The 27876-nt window shown below is 36.1% G+C and overlaps 2 pseudogenes; both read left to right on the top strand.

Moving 5' to 3' along the window:
* Window positions 1–689: 689 nt before the first annotated feature.
* Window positions 690–5942, top strand: LOC122144824 (annotated as a pseudogene).
* Window positions 5943–8529: 2587 nt separating this feature from the next.
* On the top strand, window positions 8530–27660 carry LOC109049951 (annotated as a pseudogene).
* Window positions 27661–27876: the final 216 nt, after the last annotated feature.

Raw genomic sequence — 27876 nt, 5'->3', positions numbered from 1 at the left:
GCATCATCACAATATTATAGAACGTTTATTAATACACATTTGAGTAATTCTGAGAATGTAAATAATGAGGAAAATCTAATTGGCTCTAAACGTTCATATTCAAAAATTATTTAACCCCCAAAATCCCAATTTGGTTCAGAATCTTTTATTCTTTAAAACCATTAATAAACACTGCTTGGAAGTGCTTAGAAGCTTCTGCCACCTCTTCTGCAATCTTGGCCCATTCCTCGCCTGAAAAAGCTTTCAGATAACTGAGAATTTTTGGTGTTCACATTGCCACTGCTCTCTTCAAACTCAACCAAATATTTCAATCAGAATTAAATCTGGAGACTGAACAGACCACTCAAGTACATTCTGTGACTGATCCCTGAACCTATGGAGCTTATAATATAACAAAACTATGTGATTTAATTTGTCATTTTAACAAAACTGAATATTATGTGGCATTTAACATAATTCTGATTATTATTTATATTATTATTATTATTATTATAATAAACTTGAATATTGAATAAAATTTCAAAATTTAAACACAATTGATTTTTTATGGCAGTTTTTTAATAGACATGTATTTTCCAACAGCAACATTTTTTTTCTTCCCTCTGAATTCTTATACCGCAAATATCCAGTTTTTAAAAAATTCAGATCGTACAGAGAATAGGTCAGAGGTTATCCACAGGGAAGAGTAGATGATCCATGAAAAGCTGAACGAAGCATTTACGGTGAACAGGAGGGGACATGATTGGTTCACTTCGGCTAGTTTTGTGGTGGCCACAACATATTAGCTTGTGGGAATGTGATAATACATCGTGGCCTAGAGATATTAATTCATGGGAATGTTATATTAACTCGTGAGAGTGTGATAATATGTCGTGGCCACAAGATCATTTTGTTGATGTAATGATATCCTGGAATCACTGCGCGGCTGCAGCTTTCTCTCGTAGTGGAAGAGTTTTGTGTGGACTCTGGGCAGACATTTCGATAGTCACAAACAACAAGGTCACATTTGATTTTACTAAAAATAAACAAAACATTACAGAAATTTAGTATATGTGTTATTTATCATTTAATGGGACTATGACTATAGCGTACACTTAATTGTATTTTTACCTGGCAAACCAACTCATACACGCATGATCTGGATTTTTCTTTTTTGTTCTTTATATCTCTGTAAAAGATTTTTCATGGATTATCCAATGGGAATTCCACATTTTAAATCCTCTTCATCATGTTTTCAACACTGCCGACATGAGCTCAGAGAAATATTCTATTGGTTGTTAATAATCTGACCGGTAATTGGTTAAAGGCGATAAAAAGATAACATTTTTTTTAATCTCTGGCTGTACCTGCCGTGAAGAGCCATGGAAGTGGCAGAATTTTGCATCTCCAGCGAAATCACATACTTTCCTGCACATACTTTGTCTGCAGGAAGGTCCATTGATCATTAGTTTTTGCACGAAGGGCATCACAATTCTTGCCAAAATGACCTGATACTTCAAAGAATCCATGATATCCTACATACGGTCATGATTTCCACTTCCTGTAACAGTAAAAGATCTCCGTAACAGGGCTGCTCCACCTCTGTGTTTGATGATGGAGATGGTGTTCTTCTCCTTTTAAGCTTTGCCTTTTTTTGAACCAGACATACTGCTGATCCATGGGTCAAAAAATTCCAGTTTGGTCACATCACTCTGTAAAACATTCTTCCAGAACTGCACAGGTCTATCCACATGAATTTTAGCATGTTCAAGTCAGCGTTATTTTTTTTTGGTCAAAAATGGTATTCAGCAAGATGCCTCAACATCTTCAACATTATGAAGCCATGCTTATCTTGTGTTCATCTAATACTCTGCATTGAAATGTTTTTCCACCTTTCACCGGGTCATTTTAAAAGTCTTTGGCTGTACATTGCTGGTTTTTCCTCAGTTGTTCTGATCAAACATTTTATGAAATTGTGCTTTCTCTTCAACACCCTCCAAGGTTTTCTGATACAACACACTTTAAACTAAGGAATAAGGCTGCCAGCTATGTTTTTATGAACTTGTTTTGGAAATCTTCATATCGCCCAAGACTTTCTAAAGTAATAAAAATATTTATTCTCTACAGTTTCTCTATAGCTTTTGTGAGCACTCTGTTAACTTTGTCATATTTGCTACTCAAACTTCAGCACATGCATGGGCTAACTGTATGTGTGCGTAACAGCTGAAGCTAATTCTGTTTTCTAATAGAGTTTCTAAACATTCAATTGTGTTTTAAGATAATTTTGCTCTCCACCGTACAAATAAGTAATTAAAACAACAATGTTGAATAAGGGTTGAATAATTATGACTGTGTTATTAAAAAATGGTAGAACTCAAAAATATTAATTACATATTGACATTATTACTTTTTATATGCCAGTAATCTATTACAGATGCAATTTTTTATGAAGTCGTGGATATTCAGAACAGCATTTATTTGTAAAGTACTGCAGTTTCTGGGGGGTTGAATAATTACAACTGTATTGCAACTGTATATGAATATTGTTAAATATGGTAATTTAGAGGATTGACTTTAATCTCTCTCTGAGAGTCCAGCTGTGTGTCTGTGAGGAGTGATTGGTCTATGGATCGTCCAGAGAACTTTAAGAGTGGCTTCTGTGGATCAGTCATTAGATTATAAGAGTGAAGATACAAAGACTGATCTCAGGTACAATATTTCTGTAGAAGATTATTTGATTACAATACAAAATACAGGATCTTAGCTTATTTAATAATGCAGTATTTAAATTTTCCAGGCATGAAGTCCTCCACAATTTTAGATCAAATCTGCTGAAGAAGTTTGAGCGTCTGTATGAGGGAACAGCGATGCAGAGAAACCCAACACTCCTGAATGAGATCTACACAGAGCTCTACATCACAGAAAGTGAGAGTGGAGAGATCAGTAATGAGCATGAGGTGAGACAGATTGAGACACAATCCAGGAGAGCAGCAACAGAGGACACAGCCATCAAATGTAGTGACATCTTTAGATCTTTACCTGGACAAGACAAAGCCATCAGAACTGTGCTGACAAAGGGAGTCGCTGGCATTGGAAAAACAGTCTCTGTGCAGAAGTTGATCCTGGACTGGGCTGAAGGGAAAGAGAATCAGGACGTCCAGCTCATATTTCCACTTCCTTTCAGAGAAATCAACCTTATGAAGGACAAAACACCCAGTCTTTCAGATCTTCTTCACATCTTTTTCCCTGAAACTAAAGAAATAGAAATATCCAGTGATGAATATAAAGTGCTGTTCATCTTTGATGGTCTGGATGAGTGTCGTCTGTCTCTGGATTTTCAGAGTAATGTGAAGCAGTGTAATATATCTGAATCAGCCTCAGTGGACGTGCTGCTGATGAACCTCATTGTGGGGAATCTGCTTCCCTCTGCTCTCATCTGGATCACCTCCAGACCAGCAGCAGCTGATCTCGTCCCCTCTGAGTGTGTCCATCGAGTGACAGAGGTACGAGGCTTCAATGAGCCACAGAAGGAGGAATACTTCAGGAAGAGAATCAGTGATCAGAATCTGGCCAACAGGATCATCTCACACCTGAAGTCATCAAGGAGCCTCTTCATCATGTGCCACATCCCAGTGTTCTGCTGGATCTCAGCCACTGTTCTTGAGAAGATGTTGAGTCCAGCAGAGAGTGGAGAGATTCCCAAGACTCTCACTCAAATGTACACACACTTCCCTGATCCTTCAGACCAACATCAAACATGAGAAGCACTATGAGAAGAAGGTGACAGATGAAGACATGATCCTCAAACTGGGGAAGTGGCTTTTCAGCAGCTTGTGAAAGGAAACCTGATCTTCTATGAGGAGGACCTGAGAGAGTGTGGCATTGATGTGAGAGAAGCATCAGTGTACTCAGGATTGTGCACTCAGATCTTCAGAGAGGAGTTGAGCTTGTATCAGGGGAAAGTCTTCTGCTTTGTTCATCTGAGCATTCAGGAACATCTAGCAGCTCTATATGTGCACCTCTCCTGGATGAACTACAACAGAAATGTGTTTGACCAGAGTTTGTGGTCTAAAGTGAAGGACCGGTTTCAACTCAATTCATCAGAACATGTTTCATTATCTGTGCTGCATCAGAGAGCTGTGAAAGAGGCCCTCCGGAGTAAAAATGGACATCTGGATCTTTTCTTGCGGTTCCTTCTGGGTTTGTCAGTGGAGTCTCATCAGATTCTCCTACAACAAATAATGACACTGAAAAGAAGTGGCTCTGACAGAAATGAGAAATCAGTTGAGTACATCAAGAAGAAGATCAGGACCATTGACTCTCCAGAGAAATCCATCAGTCTGTTCCACTGTCTGAATGAACTTGGTGATCGTTCACTAGTGAAGGAAATACAACAGTATCTGACATCTGGAAGAATAAAGGAAGCCAAACTCTCTTCATCTCAGTGGTCAGCTGTAGTTTTTTGTGTTGTTGACATCAGAAGAGGAACTGAATGAGTTTTGTCTTGATAAATTTGTTAAAGAAAAGAATAATCCTGAAAATATGAAAGTTCTTCAGAAGCTGCTGCCTGTGATTAAAGAATCCAGATCAGTTCAGTAAGTATCACTGAGAACAATCACTTCACTGTTAAAACATTCAGAAAACCAAAGTTAAAGCTCGTAAATCTTCAGTGCTGCAGATGTTGTCCAGAGTTTAGTGGTCAGTATTTAGATATGTTTTATATGAAATCAGTGACACTGTTGGATTCAGAGACAGAGAAGTGGCATATGAATAAATTATTTGGGTTTGTGAATAATTTAAAATGTCTTTGCAAAAAAAAAAAAAGGAATTTAAGTAATTGTAATTTTTAAAGGGGTCATGAACTGCCTCTGTTTTTTATTTTGTACCATTCTCTGAGGTCTTCTTATAATGTTGTCAAGATTTTTACATCAAAACACATCATAATCTAGATGTAATAAATTATTTTCTGTCCTGTTTTTGACCCCCACATCAGAACGCTGTGTTTGAATAGATGTGGAGGACTACAGACTCAGAAGTAAACACACACTGCTGTGATTGACTGATAGTTTTGTCAGACTGCCTTCAATATAAGCTGTTTTTTAGACTAACGACTAAGTTTTGTGTTCTGAAACTTACAGGATGTTTTTATTGCACAGTTTCCTCTTATGATCAAAAGTTCATGACCCCTTTAAACTACTATTGTGCAACAAAGTAATATTATTTATCTTAAATCAGACTCATGTTTTTGTTCTGTGACATTTTAGATCTCAGTCCAGTGATCCTTCAAACATGTTTATTTGTGTTTTGTGATTTGTGTTTGTATTTTCTTTACTAATGGATTCACAGCTAAACTGATCTGATCTGAGAGAGTGAAGAGTGTGTCATTGTTCTCTACAGGTTGAGAGATTGTGACGTCACAGATGAAGGTTGTTCTGCTCTGACTTCAGCTCTGAGATCCAACCCCTCACACCTGAGAGAACTGAATCTGTCTGGGAATAAAATAAGAGACTCAGGAGTGAAGCGTCTCTGTGCTGGACTGGAGGATCCTCACTGTAAACTGGAAACACTGTGGTAAGATTATATATGACACACTGTAAAATATTTGTGAAGTGAAAAACAAATCACCCAGAAAGCCAGAAAACACAATAGCTGTATCAAGATACAGAGATACAGAAAGTAAAACATTGTGTGTCTTTGTTTCTTGTTCATGTGTGGACTTCTGTGTTCATGTTAAAGCTGTTTCTGCATTAGCAACACCTTTAAATGGATTCTGTTACACTAAGTGCTAATAGCTCGTCTTGTTAGCAAAGGCTTGACTGTTAGCAGACAAAATTACTAAAGAAACCAGTCAGATAAGTGAGAGAGTAAGAACAGTGGATTTTGAGGCGTCCGACCCGAGTACAAATCTGCATTTCTTCTCATTTATTCCATTGTATATTAGCTCAGAGAGGTGTTTATATTAATGAAAGCATAAGAAAATATTCTAAACATGGAAATAAAATGTCTAACATGTACATAATTAAAATTATATGTGGTGTCCTCACGTTGATCAGATGTTTTGGAGAATCAATCACATGCAGCTCATATTGTTCCCAAACTCAGAAGAGTGAGTCTCTTCCTGCAGCTTCAAGAACAGCTTTACTGATCAGCAGCTTCAGTGTGATTAGGAGCAGGTGTAGGGGGCTTTAGGAATAGACACATGGAAGGACACTAGAAGACAGCATCTGTTTATAATCAATAGAATCATATAAAGAATATGTTATTACCTACTGTTTTGAAAAACACTGCAATACATTGAGGTGTAAGTACGATCTGCCACAATTTACACTAAGTATGAATAGTATCTCACAGTGTAGGTGATCTCAGGTTTTTATATCCTTGAGTGATGGACACACACACACACACACACACACCACTACTCTGTACATATTAATACAGATTAAAATCGCACTATAAAGCTCAGCTGAGTAATGAATAGTGTGATTAAACATAAGACAGACTTTTTGCAGGGATGTGATTTTTCCACGGATTTCCGTATTTTCCAACCTCTGAGGGATGACCATGTGATTCACTAGATCCGTGTTTCTTTTTTTTTTTTTTAAGGGGGGGGGGGGGGGTTAGGTTGGCGGAGCAGAATCCTCGCTGAAACATGTTACTCGACCCGGTGACTTTTTATGAATGACGGTGAGAATCTGAGATTGGTAGTGCTGTCATAAAATTCACAACGGTTGTGCTGTAATTATATAATAATCTGTAGTGTGACGCGCTACATGCAGGGGTGGACTGGCCATCTGGAGGTTCTGGAGAAGTTCATCCAACGACCGTCGGCTGCTGATTCATCATCAAAGAAAAAGTGTCAGATAAAGGGACGTTGACAGCCGACAAAAGGGGGCACTAATGCAATCTATCTTTGCTTATAAGAAACTGAAACTGCCGTATACAACCCGCGATGTCTTTTAGTACGGCCTGCTGGATCGTTTTAGACGCGGATGATCAATGTTAAAATATTTGAAATGTAAAGTCACATAAAGACTGCTTTCAGTTTATGATGTTAATACTGTCTTCAACCAGGAGAGGTCGCTAGTTTCCAGCCGCTCCTCATATTAATTTCAGTGTAGTAGGACGTGCACTCTAATGTAAACATTCACTAACATTAGCAAATAATAAATAAAAAAACTGACCGTGAAAACAGCATTTTTCAGTCAAGATGGTAAACAGATTATCTTTGTACCAAGTTCAAGGGGACACTGTTGGGAGTGTTTGGAAATCTGTTATTTAAATCATCATCACATCACCAAACACAAAAAACAAATGCTCCAGAGTTGCACTTTCCTCAAGTTTCAAAGATAAAATGCATCGTCAACAAAAGCTTTTTGCCAAATGCATGACAGAAATGTTTGAACTGAACTGAACTATGTTCTTAGGGTTTCCGCGGGTCCTTAAAAAGTCTTCAGTTAAATCATTTAAATTTAAGGCTGATTTTGTTCTGACTGTTATCTATAAGATCATAAGGTTTCTGACTGTCAAACGAGACGCTCAGAGATTTCTGATAAAGCATGTGTGTTTTATTAACTTTATTTGATAATTTATAACTGTAACTACAATTAATTACCTATTTCTCGAAAATGTTTGTATTACATTGATTTATTTTTTTTTTTAATGAAATATTTACCTTGTGAGACGTGGACTGCGATTTATCTTCATAAGTATCCATTTCTCAATTGTGCACATACATTAGTTTGTTTCATCATTATTTTCACAACATATTTTATTATTTTACACAGTTAACTTTGCATCAACCATTTTTTTAAATGAAAAAAACAAACGGGTTGTAAAATGATACAACTAATACATGGCTAATTTTAATATTTGTTTTATTCTGATAATTAATGCAAAAGAATTCGTAGCAAATTATAACATGCGCTGCTTATAGACAGATAATGATTTATGCTGCAGATCTTTCACAAAACAGAAACATTGATAAAAACACACATGAATGCAAACACCGATCTTTTAATTAATGCAAACCTACCATAAATACATTACGTTAAATTGTACAGTTACAGTTATAAATTATGTTATCAAATAAAGTTAATAAAACACACATGCTTTATCAGAAATCTCTGAGCATCTCGTTTAGTCAGAAACCTTATGATCTTATAGATAACAGTCAGAACAAAATCAGCTCTGAAAATGTAAAGTATTGTATATTTGGGTGGTTTTGTGTTTGAATGAAGAGGATCGCTGTGGGACTGATTAACCGCTGACGCTGAAACCGCATAATTAACAGAAGAATAAAGCAATCTCCGCGTTGTATCTTGATAAATTTCCACACAGAGGTACGCAAAAAATGTAGGCAGGATGTTTCCTCATATCTCTTTGATATACCACAATCCGCTGTTAAATTTGAAAAACATTAATTATATACATCTAGCCAAGTGTCGTATGTTAGTTTCCTTACAGTAAATGCGAGCGTCACAAGACCGGAAGTAAGTACGCACACACTCGCGTCGCCAAAGCTCACCGACGTCATCTTGTGCACCGAGCCCTATGGGGTACTTTTAATTGATACTTTTGACTCTTCCCCTTTTCTTAAAAATAGTTTAAAGGCTGAAATGTTGAAGTGCAGGTCTTAAAAGGTCTTTAAAAAAACTCTTACATTTTATTTTAAAAATCCTGCAGTTATCCGGTTATTTTATGGAACCCTTTGGAATAACTATTTATTTATTTATTTTTAATAATCTCTTTTTATCTGTCCTCTAATGTTGTTTTGAGAATGTTCTGTAAGAAAAAATAGGACATCTGTACCTTTTTTTTGTTGCAAATTTACAGACAATGAAATCGAGATGTTTATTTGTTGGGGTTATATTGCTGTCAACTGACAACAAAGTTTTCTTCTGAATTAGCTTAAACGCACAAGTTTTATGGTTAATAAAATGTTTAAAAACAAATTACATTAATTATACTTTAATTTACTTCAATAAAAAGGAATATTGAGTAAGAAGATGTAAAAGGTGTGTGAATATTGATTAGTAATCTGGCCCCTTGATATAAAGGAGAACAAATGCTGGCCCTCGTCACTATCAAAGTTGTCCATCCCTGCTATAGAGCATGTAGCTCATGAGCACTATATTAATATCCCAGACACCCCTAGTCCAAACATTCACTGCTATTTTATTACTTCACATTGTCTGACATGATTATTCCATTCATTCATAAAGAGACCGCAGCGATTCTGTTCTACAATGGGTTACATTTGAGAGATATTGAGTTAGAAAATAGAGTAAATGAAATCTCCTATAAGATGAGTCTGTTTAACATGACATACACACACACACACACACACACACACACTCCACACACACACACCACACACACACACACACCCACTCACCACACACCACACTCACACACACACACACACACACACACACACACACACACACACACACACACACACACACACACACACACACACACACACACACACACACACACACTCACACACCACCACACACACACACTCTCACACACGCACACACACCACACTCACACACACACACACACACACACCACACCACAACACACACACACACACTCACTCACACACACACACTCACACACACAGAGAGAGAGAGAGAGAGGAGAGAGTAGAGAGAGAGAGATGTGAATACTCAAATTGAAGAATTCTGTTGTTTATAGATTCTAGGTTTATGTCTATTATTGTCATATTATACATTTTGCATTCTGCTCTTTTTCTATAGATTTCAAGTATTTTAGTTCATACAATTATACATTTATTTCAATCCCTTACTAAAAAAAATGTAAATAAAACTAAAAATAGAAACCATCACATAATTTGTAATGGATTTACTGGTTATAATGAAACTGTATTGGTTTTATTTCCAGTGATATCGTTGACTTTGATTGCACAGATACTATTTAAACTGAACTGAGGATGATGACATCACTGAATTCAGTGATGAACTGACTTTAATTGAAAAATGAGTGTTTACTATTGTCCTTCTGCATTATTGCACACTATTTTCCTAATTAATGCTGTACAGTGCTTTGACACAATCTGTATTGTTAAAAGCGACAGCGCTGTATAAATAAAGGTGACTCGATTTAATGGAAACTGTGATGGTCTGTTGGTCTCAATTGGTCGCCTTCTGTTGGTGACTTTTGTTAAAACCATTAAATCCTAATGTAATATGTCACAAAAAACACACTACATGATACCATTATTTAATGGTTGTAATGGTTAAAAGTTGATGGTTTGTAGTGGTATTTTGTAGTGGAAAATCATTAGAATTTTCTGTGATGGTTTCTATTGTTTGTTTTGTCAGCAGGGTCACCGTGGGTTTTGTGATGTTATTTGCCATAAATACGACAGAATTGCTGTAATATTGTGAGATAGTAGCGACTGTTTGTAGTTTTGGTGGGCCTATTTGGGAGAAAATCAGGGCTGTTTTTTTACTCCCAGTCCGTCCCTGTTGCTACATGTCTGCTGTTACAGTACTGCTTTTAGTTTCGATTCACTGTTAGTGCTGCGCTTGGTTTTGAGACGCGCTTAATTTTGCATTTGAGAACACAACATTCATCATTAGAAACGTTTATAAATCTGTTGTTTGTTTACAAAGAAGTTTCAGTGTCACATAATCCTTCAGAAATCATTCTGATTTTCTGCTCAAGAAACATTTCTGATTATTATCAATGTTAAAAACAGTTTTGCTGTTTAATATAGATATTTGATAAATGCAAATAAATGCTGTTCATTAAACTTTATATTTATCAAAAAATCCTGAAAAATAAAGTGTATCATCATTTCCACACAAAATATGAAGCAGCAAAATTGTTTTCAACATTGATAATAATCAGAAATGTTTCTTGAGAGTCAAACAAATTGTAATAACTTCTAAAAGATCATGTGACACTGAAAACTGGAATAATGATGAAGAAAATTCTGCTTTGCATCACAGGAATAACATTACATTTTATATTAAAATTGAAAACATTTTTTGTATTTGCAATACTATTTCACAATATTTCTTTCTTTTATTTATTTTTTTTACTTTATTTTGATCAAATAAATTCAGCCTTGATGAGCAGAAGATAGTTATTTCAAAATCATTAATAATTTTAATGTTTCCAAAGTTTTAACAGGTACTTTAATAATAATAACAATAATTCTATATACTACACTATAATATATTATAGTACTTTATTATAATATATTATTATATTGTTGTCATGATTATTAAATGCTGCTTTTTATTTGTTACAGAACAGTATGTATTTTTACAATGTAAGATATATCTTTTAATGTGCTAAAATATATATTTTTAATAATGAGTGCTGGGGGCGTGGTCAGATTTTTCCTTCTTTTTTGTCTCTAGCTGATCACACGCCTCTATTTGGTTAAAAATCCTCCTGACAGTTTAATAAAGAATTTTTATTTTCTTTTTGAATGAGGCTTTAAATGATTTATGAACTTTTTTTTGGTGTTCTTTGACATTTTAAATCTCAGTCCAATGATGCATCACACATTGATTTGTACTTTCTCTTTACTAATGGATTCACAGCTAAACTGATCTGATCAGAGAGAGTGAAGACTGTGTCATTGTTCTCTACAGGTTTAGTTATTGTAGCATCACAGATGAAGGTTGTACTGCTCTGGCTTCAGCTCTGAGATCAAACCCCTCACACCTGAGAGAATTGGATCTGTATGGGAATAAACTAAGAGATTCAGGAGTGAAGCGTCTCTGTGCTGGACTGGAGGATCCTCACTGTAAACTGGAGATACTGGGGTAAGATCATCTCTCTGATAGTCTCATGTGTTTGTCTTCAGTAAAATGTGTCCTTTAATGTAAATTGTAAGACTAAAGCTTGTAAAATAAATGATAGATAGATAGATAGATAGATAGATAGATAGATAGACAGACAGACAGATAGATAGAAAAGAAGAGGATGGAAAGGACATGACAATCTCTGTCAGTACTGAGACTCAAACCTGTGACCTGTGGTCAGGGCTGGACTGGGGTTAAAATTCAGCCCTGGACAAATCCAGCCCATCTGACCCACGAGTCCCCTCATGAATGTTTTGCTGGGTGACAGCGCCTTTAATTGGAGTAAATAATAATAATAAATAGATATTACTGAATTCATGACAAATGCAACAAACTTAATAATGTATTTTTGTCACATAGAAATGCACTTGACAGTAAAGCATTGATTTTGAGCTAGAATGCAGGAAATCTATTGATTAATAAATTCTGTCATCATTTCCTCACCCTCATGTCATGTCTGTGTGACTTAGTTTCTTCTGAAGAACACAACAGATATTTTGTAGAACGTTACCAAACCATTTTGGTTACCCTTGATTTCTGTATGGACAAACATTTTTTGTGTGTTTTATTAACTTTATTTGATAACATAATTTATAACTGTAACTGTACAATTAATTACCTATTTTTCAAAAATGTTTGTATTACATTGATTTTTTTTTTTTTTTATGAAATATTTACCTTGTGAGACGTGGGGCTGCGATTTATCTTCATAAATATCCATTTCTCAATTGTGCACATACATTAGTTTGTTTCATCATTATTTTCACAACATATTTTATTATTTTACACAGTTAACTTTGCATCAAACATTTTTTAAATGAAAAAAAGGGCTGTAAAATGATACAACTAATACATGACTAATTTTAATATTTGTTTTATCTGATAATTAATGCAAAAGAATTCGTAGATGGGGCCCCTCCCACCAGCAGTGATGTTATGTATAAAAAGTTATTGTGCACCTGCTGCAAGTATACAACTTAGTCCGTCTCTCCTATTTAGATAACTGATTTATCAGTCATGAATGTGGTTAATTATCATTGCATTGATGCATTTCATGTAGGCTAATGGCCAAAACGTTTCAGTTCAAACACTGTCCTATATAAGACTCGCTAACTGTTTAAAAAAACTATACAAGCAAAAGTCATGTCTTTCAGTATATGAACAGAAAAAAAACACTAGGAGAAAAACAAATGAAAGGAATAACTATGATACATTTTGAGAAAAAAAATACTTTATACATTTACTAACTTTTGCAATTAATTCTTTTTTTTAACTGACAACCACAAACAAGCAAAAAACTTTGACTGCAGCTTACTGTCAATTCTGCGAGCTTGGGGCATCCTAATACTTAGAGCTCAACTGGGGAGTCTTCTTTCTTGTAACATTGTGCCCCGGAAAAAACTGTCTTTGATCACTTTCAATTTCGAGAATGAACGGTTAATTGCATGACAAAATCTGGTGACATCGTCAGTGAATTGCTAAAGCGTTTGCCATTGAGGCAGGTCATTGACAGTGAAGCGCAGCAGCGGACCAGGGCACAAAAACATATAATATATTTCACTTAAATCATTAACAGATTAACAAAACGAATGGGAAAAAAATTGTGCTGTATTTCTATTCATTGTGACACGATCTAATGTTCACTATGAGGCGGAAAGCCGTTCTCTGTTTTGCAAAAGTTTACAGTTTTCTTTTCTTTCTTTCTTTATTATTATTATTATCATTATTATAATTTTGCCAATGTTTACAGTGATGAATGATGTCTTGCCTGTATGACTGTAAGGAAAACGTGTCAATTTAGCTCAAAGGGAATCATTTAAGATTTTAAAGGGAATTTGAACAGAATCACTGTTTCACAGCTGATCACTGAAACGGCCAGCGATTCATTGAACGAGCCGTTTAACATCAAATCTGCACTGGATATTAATATCCAAAGTATAGTGAAAACACTATTAATTAGCACAGTAACAAGATCAACAGTTTAAGACATTTAACTTGTAAGCACAAAACACAAGATACTTCTCTTTTCAATATGAATAAGGCTTTATTAAAAAAATCTAACACACACAAACAAACACAACAAAAAAGCACACGCACTCACACATTCACACAAGTTGCAGGAAGATAGAACGTTAGGAAAGAATGAGTATAAGAGAATGAAAATGTGAAATCCCAAGTTTACAGCAATACGTGAAAATTGCATAGACATGAACAACCATCAGTCACTTAATTAACCCTCGCATTGAGTTCATCAATTAGGTTAAAATTATATTAGATAACACCAGTACAGATCAGAGTCTAGGGGGTTACTTGCGTTGACTGTTTAACGGGGTTCCCTTTGTTGTCGTTGAAAAGGGGGTTTCCCAAGGTTGCTGATTGGCTGGAAGTTCAGTAGTCGTTGAACTGACGTCTTGGGAAGCCCGTGGTTGGGTGTTGGCTGAAGATGTGGAGTTGTGGGCTGGTTGAAGTTTCAGACGGGCACTCGAGGTCAGACTCGGAGACACGGCTATACAAAACTTAACTCAGAACACGAAACTCTCAACAGAAAATAAAAGAAACTAAAGTAAAAGAATAGAAGTACAGTTTTAGAGACTAGGTGGTGTTTCTTCTCATCGTGGCTAAGTAGCAGCAGGCGTGCAGGCCGAAGCACGCTGGGACCGCGCTCAAAGAACGCTAAACGTGATGACTAAAAGCATGGCTAAAAGCTAAAACTACAAGCCAAAGCTAAAAGCAGGCTAAAAGCCGGCAAAAAAGCTAAATTTGATGGTGTCCTGAATATTTAAACTGGCCTTTTGGCCACACCTCAAATGTTGTCTTGACCAATTAGATATTGTCTTTGCTCGGGGTATCATAAGTCATGTTATCTTATCAATCACGTGGTCTGAATTTTTTTTCCCGCTCTTGCAGGGTATAATTTGGACATGATTCCAGTATAACAAAAGAATATGATACATTTGACAAATAACTGATGGTCAGAAACGTTTCAAGCAAGAAGATTCGAACACACACATACTAAACATGAATATGAATCCTTAAGCTATCCAATAGTTATTAAAAGACATACACAATAAGTGATTATAAACATGATAGTCAAATGAGTGGGTTATATATAAATGAATATGGAGTTAAGCAATGGACTGATATTCATTTATAAGTCCTTTTGAGTTCCGTAAACAACAGTTCTTGTGCCATTCTCTGACATAAAGATGTTCTGTGGGGACCAGAGGTTAAAAGGTCCCCTTAGGAATTTCAGTCTAGTTCTGCAAGTAATCTCTTCGATTACTTGCCCCAAATTAGACAATCTCTTCTTCGAATTGAAATTGTCAACAATTGTTCTAATGGTGTTAATGTTGAAAGCTGTTCTCTGAAAGAGCTGGTTGGTTATCTTGCTTCAGACTGTGGTGCTATGAGTTGATTAACAATGCAGTGATCGCACTGGGAATTTCGGGTCCTCATGTTTCAACCATACTCACGATGAAATCTTTAATTTGTTCTGGTTCGGGTCTGATACGCTACAGACCAACCAGCATTGGTATCTGACTAAAGTTCGAATAACAGTTGGGAAAACAATGCAGTGATCGCACTGGCGCCTCATGTGCACACACAACATTTTGCTCCCTTGACTTCGCAGCCTGTTTATTATCCAAACAAAACACATACAAAGAAACATAAAAGTTACAATGCTCAATTGAAATAGTCCGTTGTTGCATTCAGCGTGACCAGAGCATCACTGTGCTGATAGCCTTTGTGAAGGATGATGATTTAGATAATGCAAGCTAAGTGTAAAACCTATATGTAAAAAATATTATTTTAGCATCCAAATATGTTGCGAATATGGAAACATTTGGATTTGTGCCGAACAAGAGGTAGGCTTCAGTTTCCCTTTAAATTAATTTGTTTTTGGCTTGACGTTTATATAGCCTAAATACTGTTAAATACAGATGATTTGTTGTGGAGGGAAGGGAATAAAATAGCATGTGTTTATAATGTTTGTAAACATTTTGATTTTCCGGTATTTTAACCTACATTATTTCTGAATGTAATAATAAAATGCAACATATATTTTTTTCCCCTCAAAACACAATTTTATACAAAGTAGCATTTTTTATCCATGCAGCAAACATTTTAAATATCTTATAAAAATGCTTTAATGTCTTTAAAGCTTTGACCATTTTTTTTTTACTCTATAACGAAATGAACCAAAATCTAGAGAAGATTATGCTATCAATAAACGAAAAATAGCAAAATAGGCAAACACTCCCTTCTTTTTACTCTACAACAAAACTAAATGACACCAACCATTTTTCTACTCAAACTGGTTTCAGTACGGTAATAATACAGAGAAACGCATGAACAGAACCCAGTAAAATACTGATTTTTTTCTCTCTCTCTCTCGTTTGTAAGCCCTGCTTAAAGCATACGGAGCCCCATACATGCAGGGAAAAAAATTAAATCGTGAGCACGAATTTGTTGAATGTTTGCATATCAAATGTGGGGCTCCGTACATGAGCTGCTTTAAGCGAAAAATATCCACTTCGATTAAGGTCCGGTTGTTTTAACACTCAATCACTAGCACAAATAATGCTGTAACTATAGCCGTTCTAAACTAGTTCTGCCTACAAGGATTGTACTGCACACACACACACACACACACACGTACAGACATATAACGGATCACTCACACACACAAACAAACAATATTGTCAACGCTGCCCTGTGATTTATCAAGAAAAATGCTTAGAGACAGAAAAGTTATAGTGAAAATTTGTTTGTGTACTGAAGTAATCAAAATCCACAGCTTCACTATTAGTAGAGAGACGCTGCACAGACAGACAGGACTAATTTACTCGTAATCACACTCTCACAAATGCATTCAGATAAATGTAATTTTACTGTGCTTCTCTGTATCTGATTTAATAACCGATAAAAATAACTGATGAAAATGTAGCCTACTATTATTTCATCCTTCCAAACTAAATTTGCACTTCAAAAAGCTGCAGTGACAGATTTAACTTTTAATTCTGATTACATTTGAATCGTTTAATGCACACTTAGCCTACTTAAAGTAAAGAAAAAAAAACACATTCATTTTTTAGTTTTTTTTTTGTTTATTATCATTATCATCATCATCATCATTATTATTATTATTATTATTATTATTATTATTATTATTATTATTATTATTATTATTATTCATTCATTCATTTGCTCAAGGGCTCTTAGGTTTAGGCTACTTTTATCCAGAGAAAACTGCACTGCGTTTAACATACAGGCCTACATTTCTCTATCGAACCCATGATTCTGATGAGCAACATTTGATACATTTCTTTAATAAAAGTTTATAAATAATTAAAAGATAAACAAAGAAGGTTTTGTTGTTCAGAATTTTAAATGAGCTCAAAATATTATCAAGTAGGTAGCTACATTTGGGGGCAGCTGTGGCCTATTGGTTAGAGAGTTGGACTTGTAACCCAAAGGTCGCAGGTTTTGAGTCTCGGTGCTGGCAGGAGTTGTAGGTGGGAGGGAGTGACATGAAACAGCGCTCTCTTCCACCCTCAATACCCATGGCTGAAGTGCCCTTGAGCAAGGCACTGAACCCCCAGTTGCTCCCCGGGCGCTGGATATAGCTGCCCACTGCTCCGGGTGTGTGTTCACGGTGTGTTCACTTCTCACTGCTGTGTGTGTGCACTTGGATGGGTTAAATGCAGAGCACCAATTCCGAGTATGGATTACCACACTTGGCAAATGTCACAACTTTCACTTTCACTTTCAAATCACTCACGCTTTGACATTACTGTTATAGACAGTTAATGCTTTAAAATGAGGACAGCTCAACTCACATTTTGCAGAAAATTAAACTCTTCATACTCTTCATACTTCAATACAAAACAGTGCTGAACTTTGACAAAAAGTTTTTTTTTTTTTAAATGTCATAATAGTGATTTTCTAATGTCTAATTATAAATCCAACAGCATAAGGTGAAAATAACTATATACATAAGTGAGTGGAAAGGGCAAGTGAACACATGAATCTTTTGACACTTTTCTCCATTGACTTGCAGAATATTTTCTGTGATGTTACTGTTAGACAGTGCTGGGAAGGTAATAGTTTACAGTTTACAGGTTACCCTATTTAAAATGTAATAAGTAGTGTAACTATTTCAATTGCTTTATTAAAGTAATGTAACAGATTACATTTGATTACTTTTCTAAATGTAAAATATTTTCAACTATTAATCATTTTGAATCATTTAAAGCAGGCAGGGTTAAGCTTACAGTAGAACTCAACACTGATTATTTGCAGACTTTCAGAAGCCTTCATCACTTAAATTAAGATTATAATCATTTAATTTTAAACCACAGCCACCACAAAATCAGACTTTAGCACCTTTTTTACTTTGAGATCAATCTGATTCTGGTTAAATTCTGATCATTCTGGTTAAATACAGGTTTAAAATCATAACAAGAAATAGTTTGATAGCTATGATACTGTTTTTAAAATCAAATCTTTTCACAGCTATGACAGGAAACACTGACATCTAGGCATGGGTCTGTATGAGATTTAGACGGTATGATAACCGTAAGCAAAAATATCACAGTTTCACAGTATTGTTGTTACAGCTCTGAAATGTGTTATTTTTAAATGACTGAGTAAAAAAATATATATTTTTTCCCACTGGACACAATATATTTTGTTTTTGAGCAACATACAGAATATTAAAAACAGTAGAATTAGTTTATTTTTTCTTTGATTTGTTTCCTAAAAAGAAAAAAATAAAGACTGACATCTTTATTTAATCTAAATCTGTAATTATAGTTATTTAATTTTAGTTATATAATTCATATACATATCATTTCATATCATTTAGTTATATAATAATAATCATACAAATAATCTGATTTAACAATAACCCAATTTGAAGCAAAAACAGAATGTTGTAACAAGCTTTGTGAAATTATACAAAAACACCAAAGAAGCTCTGAATGAGATGCAGATTCACTCTCTGACAGCAGGAGGCGCTTCTGGAACACAGATACAGACCAGATACAGTGTTTCCTTGGTAACCGCTGTAAACAAAGCTGCTGCTGCTCTGCTTTAATATAAACTATACAGAGACCAGATGAAAAGAAAATACCACATAAACTTCTCAGAAGACAGTCAGCTCTCCTCAGAAACACATTCATATAAACCCCCAAATCAATATTGAGGATTTTCTTCCAATAGTTTGTTGCATCATTGAACAGTGATCTGCCTGATACAGATTTTTTCTGCCTCAGTACAGTGTACACAGATTATTGCTCAGCCTGACATCAGCATACCACCCAGTGCGTATTTCTCCTAGTTATCCTCATGTCGAGCTCTCTGTGCCTCGTCTCAATGGAGAATTTGCTACATGTTGAGGATACTGTGTTAACGGGTTTTTACAGACTAGTATGTTCAAACAGCAGGGTACCCATGAGGTCTCATAACTTTTTATGGTCACACATAACTCGCATGATTGGCATGACATTTGGCGAACATAATTTAAATCCTTTAGAAATGTTGCTTCTCAAAGTGCGCGCATTAGTAAGAAAACGCTGATTGCATCTTTCTCTGCAATGCCTAATGATTCTTAAAGCAAAATTCAGAAGGTTTGTCAACCCCATTCAAATCCCATTCCAACCTGATAGAACAGCGATGTTTGGAACTGGCAAGTCCAGTACGATACAGATACTTACAGACGAGCCCCTCATGGCTACGTACAAACCCTGTTTTGCAACCTGAGCCACCCAATGGCGGGAACAGGCAAAAAAAAACGGCCCCTATCGTTGCGACAATTGCAAAAAGTTGATCGCAAGGAAAATACAAAGCTTGCAAGGTTCCGTGGCCATATATTAAGGTCAAAGTTAAAACATATTTCTGAACTCAGTAGTAGGATTTGTATCCCTGGGGAGCAGTCCGCAAGTAAAGTTCTTTTGCGGTTCACGGAGTGATTCAGAAATCGGCAATTGGATTGACGTTCAGAGAGGGATCAATGTTACTGTATGAAGCAGAACAGCAACTTGAACTCCAAGTCATCCCTCCGTAACCTGTAGAGGACATACGGGATCGTTCATGGGGCGGGTCTGGCGGCTGTTTCAGCTCAGCCGTGCACCCTTACCAGGAGCTTTCACAGCCAAAGAGTCTGAATGCGCCCGCGCAACATACTTATCATGTGTCGCGCAAAAGAAATACTCATCTGCCTATTCCCCAACTCTGCAGCAGGCATCAACCACGTTAATCATGGCTCAGATTACCCGCATTTATCTGCGAGTACGGTCTCGACCATCTGGTATACTTTTTTCCAGTCAAGCTAAAAGCACTGTGCGGAACGCGGGCTGTGCGCGAGGAGACGGAACAGGAACGCAATCCAGGGTGGCAACAGAGACAAGTAAAGGTATGCAACACATCCTCCTCTGAATGTGAAGTGTACCCGGATCATCTTACGCAGGCAGAGGCAAAGACATTCAAACGCATCCAACACAATTGCATTAACACCGGGCCCTACACTTGGACAAATCTTAGGGACAGTACAACCAATAAAGGAAATAAATAAAAAGTTATGAAATCAACTAAAGGGGAAGCAGTAGAGTGGGGTATTGCTCCTTTAAGAAGCAGTCTGCAAAAACGCCTCATTGCATCAGTATATGAACCACGCACATCTAATGAAGTGCAATAAACTCTGTGTGACGAACTGGCTAAACTCAGCTGAAACATTGGTGCATGGGTCAAACTCGGATGAGGACAGGGGCCACACAGAATCCATCTGTAATCGCTTTTTAAGCACAAAGAAAGGAACATTTTTTGACTTCTGGGCCTCACTAATCTGCTACTATACAGGAAAATTCTGTATTAAAAAGGAAGTTGCAGCTCTGACATTTTTCACAACAAGAGCCAAAATTTTTGGTAATTTCCCAAAATTGGCAGGTATTGCGTAAATTGACGCAACATTCCGTTAGCCGACACCCTGTAACTAGCAGACCCGCCAACCAGTATTCTGGAGGCATCGAGGCTCCAGTTAGCATATATCACTTTATGTGATACAAAGCACTGGTGTTTCATTTGTTGCGGCCGCCCAGAATCTTGTCCCAAACGTGAAAGAGGAATTGAGACCGTGGGACACCCAACACTAGGAATCGCTATACTGGACTGAGTACAAAACACAGACCCACAGATCTATACAGATGTTGCCCCCAAGTGGGGTATATCATTACAGTGCTAAATTCTGTCCAACATGGACACACAAGTCCCTGAATCAAATTCACATGATGCGTAGGTGCGTTTATGTCAGCTCATATTGTTCCCAAACTCAGAAGCGTGAGTCTCTTCCTGGATGCACTGCTATCAGCTTTCAAGAAAGGCAGCTTTACTGATCAGCAGCTTCAGTGTGATTAGGAGGAAAGAACTGACCAGCAGGGGACTGTAGGGGGCTTTAGGAATAGACACAAGGAAGGACACTAGAAGACAGCATCTGTTTATAATCAATAGAATCATATAAAGAATATGTTATTACCAAACTGATGTTCATACTGTTTTTGTAAAGCACTGCAATACATTGAGGTGTAAGTACTACCTGCTACAATTAGGTACACCTAAGCGATAGTGCTACTCTAACCAGTATGAATAATCGTGCGCAGATGTAACCATTTGGCTCATCTCACAGTGTAGGTGATCTCAGGTTTTTATTATCCTTGAGTGATGGAGAAAATGACACACACACACACACACACACACCACTACTCCATAAAAAATGATTCATATCAAAATACCACTATAAATATAAAATAAACTGTAGTGTGACGCGCTACATGTCAGCTGTTACTCGAAACTTCAGACCTTCAGTTACTTCCACCCAGCCTTGAAAGAGAATCGCAGGGATGTGATTTTTTCCACGGATTTCCGTGCCAGATGGAAGTATTTCCACGCGCTACATGTCAGCTGTTAATTATATAATATACTGTAGTGTGACGCGCTACATGTCAGCTGTTACAGTACTGTGTTTAGTTTCGATTCAGCGGCAATTGTTAGGCTGCGCTGGTTTGAGATGCTTTAATTTGCATTTTGGGAACGCAACATTCGTCATTTAATGAAAAAGTTGTGTGGATGATAAATCTGTTGTGTTTACAAAGAAGTTTCAGTGTCACATAATCCTTCAGAAATCATTTTGATTTTCTGCTCAAGAAACATTTCTGATTATTATCAATGTTAAAAACAGCTTTGCTGCTTAAAAAGTGAGTGAAGACACTTAAAATGATTTCTATTTAATAAATGCATTAACCAAATTAGTTAATATATTTGATAAATGCAAATAAATGATGTTCATTAAACTTTATATTTATCAAAAAATCCTGAAAAATAAAGTGCATCATCATTTCCACACAAAATATGAAGCAGCAAAATTGTTTTCAACATTGATAATAATCAGAAATGTTTCTTGAGAGTCAAATAAATTGTAATGATTTCTAAAAGATCATGTGACACTGAAAACTGATGGAGAATAATGATGATTGATTCAATCAAGAAAATTCTGCTTTGCATCACAGGAATAACATTACATTTTTATATTAAAATTGAAAACTTTTGTATTTGTAATAATATTTCACAATATTTCTTTTTTTTATTTCTTTTTTTCACAGGAAATATAACATTACTTTATTTTGATCAACTTTGTCTATAAATTCAGCCTTGATGATAGAAGATAGGTTATTTCAAAATCATTAATAATTTTTATGTTTCCAAACTTTTAACAGGTACTTTAATAATAATAATAATAATTCTATATACTACACTATAATATATTATAGTACTTTATTATAATATATTATTATATTGTTGTCATGATTATTAAATGCTGCTTTTTATTTTTTACAGGACAGTATGTATTTTTGCAATATAACATATATCTTTTATTTTGCTAAAAGATATATTTTTAATAATGTGTTCTGGGGGCGTGGCTTGTGGGCGTGGTCAGATTTTCCTTCTTTTTTTTGTCTCTAGCTGATCACACGCCTGTATTTGGTTAAAAATCCTGACAGTGTAATGAATTTTTTTATTTTCTTTTTGAATGAGGCTTTAAATGATTCATGATCATGTTTTTGTTCTTTGACATTTTAAATCTCAGTCCAATGATTCATCACACATTGATTTGTACTTTCTCTTTACTAATGGATTCACAGCTAAACTGATCTGATCTGAGAGAGTGAAGAGTGTGTCATTGTTCTCTACAGGTTGAGAGATTGTGACTTCACAGATGAAGGTTGTTCTGCTCTGACTTAAGCTCTGAGATCAAACCCCTCACACCTGAGACACCTGAATCTGTCTCTGAATAAAATAAGAGATTTGGGTGTGAAGCGTCTCTGTGCTGTACTGGAGGATCCTCGCTGTAAACTGGAGGAACTGGGGTAAGATCATCTCTCTGAGAGTCTCATGTGTTTGTCTTCAGTAAGAAGCTTTAATGTTCTCATATCACACGACTGTAAAACACAATTCTGTGTCACATCTGAATGGATCAAGACACTTGAGTTGTTGATCACTTTACATTGTGGTGTAAGCGCAGCACACGTTCATCAGTGCTGTGCGGGTTTCTGATCCCACTCTGCTTTTGCGCGCGGCAGAATGCATTGTGTAGCACTGCTTTACACTTTTGGAGTATTTGCTTTTTGAAGTTCGCTGTAAATTAAAAACAGCGCCTAATGTGAGGGAGATCTTATTCACTTCAGCGATCGGTCCACTACTCGACCGACCCACCGGGAATGTCCCAATACTCCTGATGAACCAGTACATCCCTGCCTGTGGGTTACAATCAGACTCTCTAACCATTAGACCACGACTGCCCCATATAGATGATTGATAGATTAGAAATATTAGACAGAATGGAAGGTTAAATGAGTTTGAATGAATCACTGATCTATATATGACTGGATCGCTCATCGCGTTCTAAACTGCCAGCAGACAGTGAAGCCACCGTAAGTGTTCGATCCGCCACCTTACTAATCCCCACCAGCAGAGAGCACCATTGAGTCACATTCAAACCGCTGTCCTAAAATCACCCGATTTGAAGCAAATCTGTCAAACGGGAATAGTTATGTTTATGTTATGTGTATGTACATTAATGTTTACTTCAGATGTTATCTAAAGTGTTTACGGTCTTTGGGGGCAGTATAAGCGGTATATTTTTCAAACCGTTTAGGTGGGTGTGTCTGCTGCTGCACTGACGACACAGATAACAATCCAGCACAAAAATATAGCTTATTTCTTTATGAACATATGTATTCAGGAATTATTAAACAACATGAACGTATTAGTATCAGAAAATGGATTTGAATATATTACAACGAATAATACACTTAATGTTGTTAATGTTCTCTATAATGAAATGAAAAGCTTAACTTACTATCTTGGAAATAAAGCTTTATGTCTTTTAAATCCGTACTGTACTATATAGTCAGTTATTTCTCTGAATAAATTCAGATTTCGGAATGAGCACTTTGTCGTTTGTTTTATATGTTGAGGTCGTGTCCGTCTGATGTTTATCATGTTCATGATGTTCGCTACTGTAGCTAATGAACGCAGGTTTTTAATAAGTAGGGGAAATTCCCGACATTTAAAATAATAACCGTTTACATGTCTAGGGTCTTTGCATTGTAATAATATAGGCTACAGAAATACTTCAGATTTATAAACGCTGACTTGTTAGATGATGTTTTCTCATTAAAATCATACAATTTCCTATTAATTCAATAGAACGTTTACGCACACTAGATGTCAGAAAGACCACCGGAACGGAAATTAAGAAACGGACTGATATTGTAGTTGCTTCCAGTAGACTGATGCAATAGCCAGCTCCAGACGTGCGCCCTCCATTATTGTTCAGTGTTGTGCGTTTATGCAAACAAATGTGAGTAATCATGTAAATATTTAATTAACACTTTGTAGTTCTAATTGTGAATGTCTGGTGATCTGTGGAATGTTTTTGAGATGTGTAATGACGATCGCGATATGATCGCGGATAGGCGCTAATTCCATAAGCCGCGTTAGTCTGATCACATTGAACTCACACGTGCTTGTTGTATTTCATGCTGCGTCATGCCGTGTATTGGAGTTTTACTTTGTTATATAATATTCATATATTATCTGATAGTTGAGTATTCGTTTGTGATGAGTGATTTAATCAGTTATTGATATTTTGTGAGTTAATTTGCAGTGAATATATACAGATGTTGTATTCATATTGTATTCTTTATCTGTTTCACAGACCACAACGCAATATGTGTCAAATACTGCCATTTGATCCATCACATCTTCAGATGATGTTGTAATGGATATCACTGATTACCTGAAAAGTACTATTAAAGAAAAGCTTGAAAGGATTCACATCGACCATGCCTGATTCTCTAACCGGAATCAATGTCCATATTTGTCCGCCAGTAGAACTCTAAAAATTTAAACAAGGTTGACAGAGGTGGTATCCTGCAACACTAGGGATTACCAAGATGGCGGCGCGGCGGCTTCACTTTCATGACGTCATGAGCAATCCAGTTCTATATTATATATCAGTGGTTGTAATGGTCTATAAAAATATCATAGAATCACATCAAAATTTAGTCTAAAGTAATTCAGTTAGATTACAATTAAATTTAAACAGCTGGAGTTTGAATAGTCTTGGCTCATCTGAACATTTCGTCAATGTAAGTCTGTGAGATTTTTATAATTTTTAATCTTCATTTTTAGGAAAACCGTAAGTCGTAATTAGAGGAGCAAGTGACTGTTTCTCCAGACAGATCTGTCCTTATATCACTATGAAACAATATCTCACATTCAGCTCTGTGTGTCTGTTCAGTCCTGAAGCACATGACAGTTTCAAACAGCAGCATTGAGCATCAACATGCAGAAATCTCATTCTATCAGCAGCAGTTTTGTGGCAATGCTTGTCATTATATCTCCTCTCCTGCTCTGAGACCTGAGTCAATAACAAACTACACACACTTCAACTACAATTAACCCTGTGTCATTGTTCTCTACAGGTTGAGAGATTGTGACGTCACAGATGAAGGTTGTTCTGCTCTGGCTTCAGCTCTGAGATCAAACCCCTCACACCTGAGAGAACTGAGACTGTTTGGGAATAAACTACAAAAATCAGAAGTGAAGTTACTCTCTGATCTGAAAGATGATCCACACTATAACCTGAAGACATTATACTACTGTGAGTATATTATTATTTAAATATTTTAAAATGGCCCCAAGTTTAGTAACAGACATTTATCTATGAATACATATCTATGAATATATTAATATTTCCATCCCTTACATTAAACAATTTAAATCTCAGATTAACTACTAATAAATTAAAATTTCAATCTCATCCATAGACTCTGTGTGTAAATGATAAAGAGAGAGTTGTTGATCATTCAATGTTATTAATCTATGATCAGTTGTTCGTCAGATCAGAGTATGTGAGCGGAGTGGAGCGTCAACAATTTCTCCTCCGCACTCCGAGCATTTATTTAATTATCACTCCGCTCCGCTCCACTCCGCGCTCACTGATATCAGAAACAATCGCTCCGCCTTCGCTCCGCGTCTAAAGTATTTCAGTATGTTGAAATCCCACAGTTCAACTTCTGTTCATAACGTATATTAATAAATAAATAAATAAACACAAGGAGAGTTTCAAAGTGGTTTATTGGAACACTAGTGTGTAAACTTTTTCCTACCACATGACAAATAACATATGTCAGCATTAAAAGCTTTTTGTGGTGCAAATTTAGTTTGTGATGAAACGTTTTCTCCAGTTATTTTACCTGCGGATCGATGCATTTCTTCTACAGATTTCTGCTCATTTAAAATCAGATACAGATGAAGTAGCACTGTAAGATTACATTTGTTTGAATGCGTTATTGAGAAAGTGATTGCGTGTGAATAATTAAGTGTTGTAGTAGCCTACGTGTTTAAATCATGCTTTCAGCTGAAAATATTCAGTATTTAGAAGAATCAAACATCCTTGAGAACTATAACTTCCCGCTCATATCCATATAGCCGTCATAGCCTTCACATTCTTTCTGATTTGAGTGATCCTTATCTATCAAGCTAGCTAAATATGTTTAACATGTGAATTCTTGCTAAATATGCAGTTATATTATGGGCTGTTGGCCTGAATTATACTCGTGATGGAGCAGTGGTGGAGTGCTCTTGGAGCGATTGAAAACCACCACACTCCGACTTTTAAAAAATCCGCTCCTCGCTCCAGTCAAAATCACACCGCTCCACTACGCGCTCCGCTCACATACTCTGATTCATATCTCTGACTGTAATATGAGTATACTGTGTGTTTCTGAGCTGGATCTGCTGATGTGATGTGACAGCAGTAATGTCTCATACTCATATCTGACTGTCTGTTTGTTTTAGTCTAGGACTCTCAGTATTTAGACGTCAGTTCAGTTTCCTCAGGATCAGCTGATGGTGAATAAGAGCCGCTACAGGAATCAGTGATGTAAAGTTAAATGAATGCACGGAAGTGTAATGTGTGTAGCAGTGTTGATGTGTTTATACAGCACTGAAAACCAAGAAAATCAATGTGATATTTTCAGTGATGGGCTTATATCCTGAGCTGTCCAGAAATTAAGAAATAGACAACTTATCACTTGTACATTTTCTTATATTTTAATCAGGTCTAACATTTGAGTGTGTAACCTTTGTATGTATGTGTTTATTTTTTTTTAAATATGTGTCATCTCGAGAAGAGGGACTTCCACTTGATATCGTCATGAGAAATGTGTGCCCTGCTGTATCTTGATTTAAATACACTTCAAAACTCTTATTTTGAAATGAACTTCAGTGATATTGAGCATCACCCCAAAACAATCACATTTCTTTTATTTATAAATTACCAAACAAAAATTCAACAAAACATATAAAAACACAGCAAATACATAGCACTCTCTATCCTGAATCCAAAAAGAAAACCGAGCGGCAACCTCGCGCTCTCTCTCGTGAAGCCAATAAGGAAGTGACTAAAACTGCAATTCATCGACTG

Source organism: Cyprinus carpio, unplaced genomic scaffold (genome assembly GCF_018340385.1).
Source record: "Cyprinus carpio isolate SPL01 unplaced genomic scaffold, ASM1834038v1 S000006768, whole genome shotgun sequence".
NCBI lineage: Eukaryota > Metazoa > Chordata > Actinopteri > Cypriniformes > Cyprinidae > Cyprinus > Cyprinus carpio.
The sequence above is the reverse complement of the archived record's forward strand: the minus strand, read 5'-3'. Positions and strand labels throughout refer to the sequence as shown.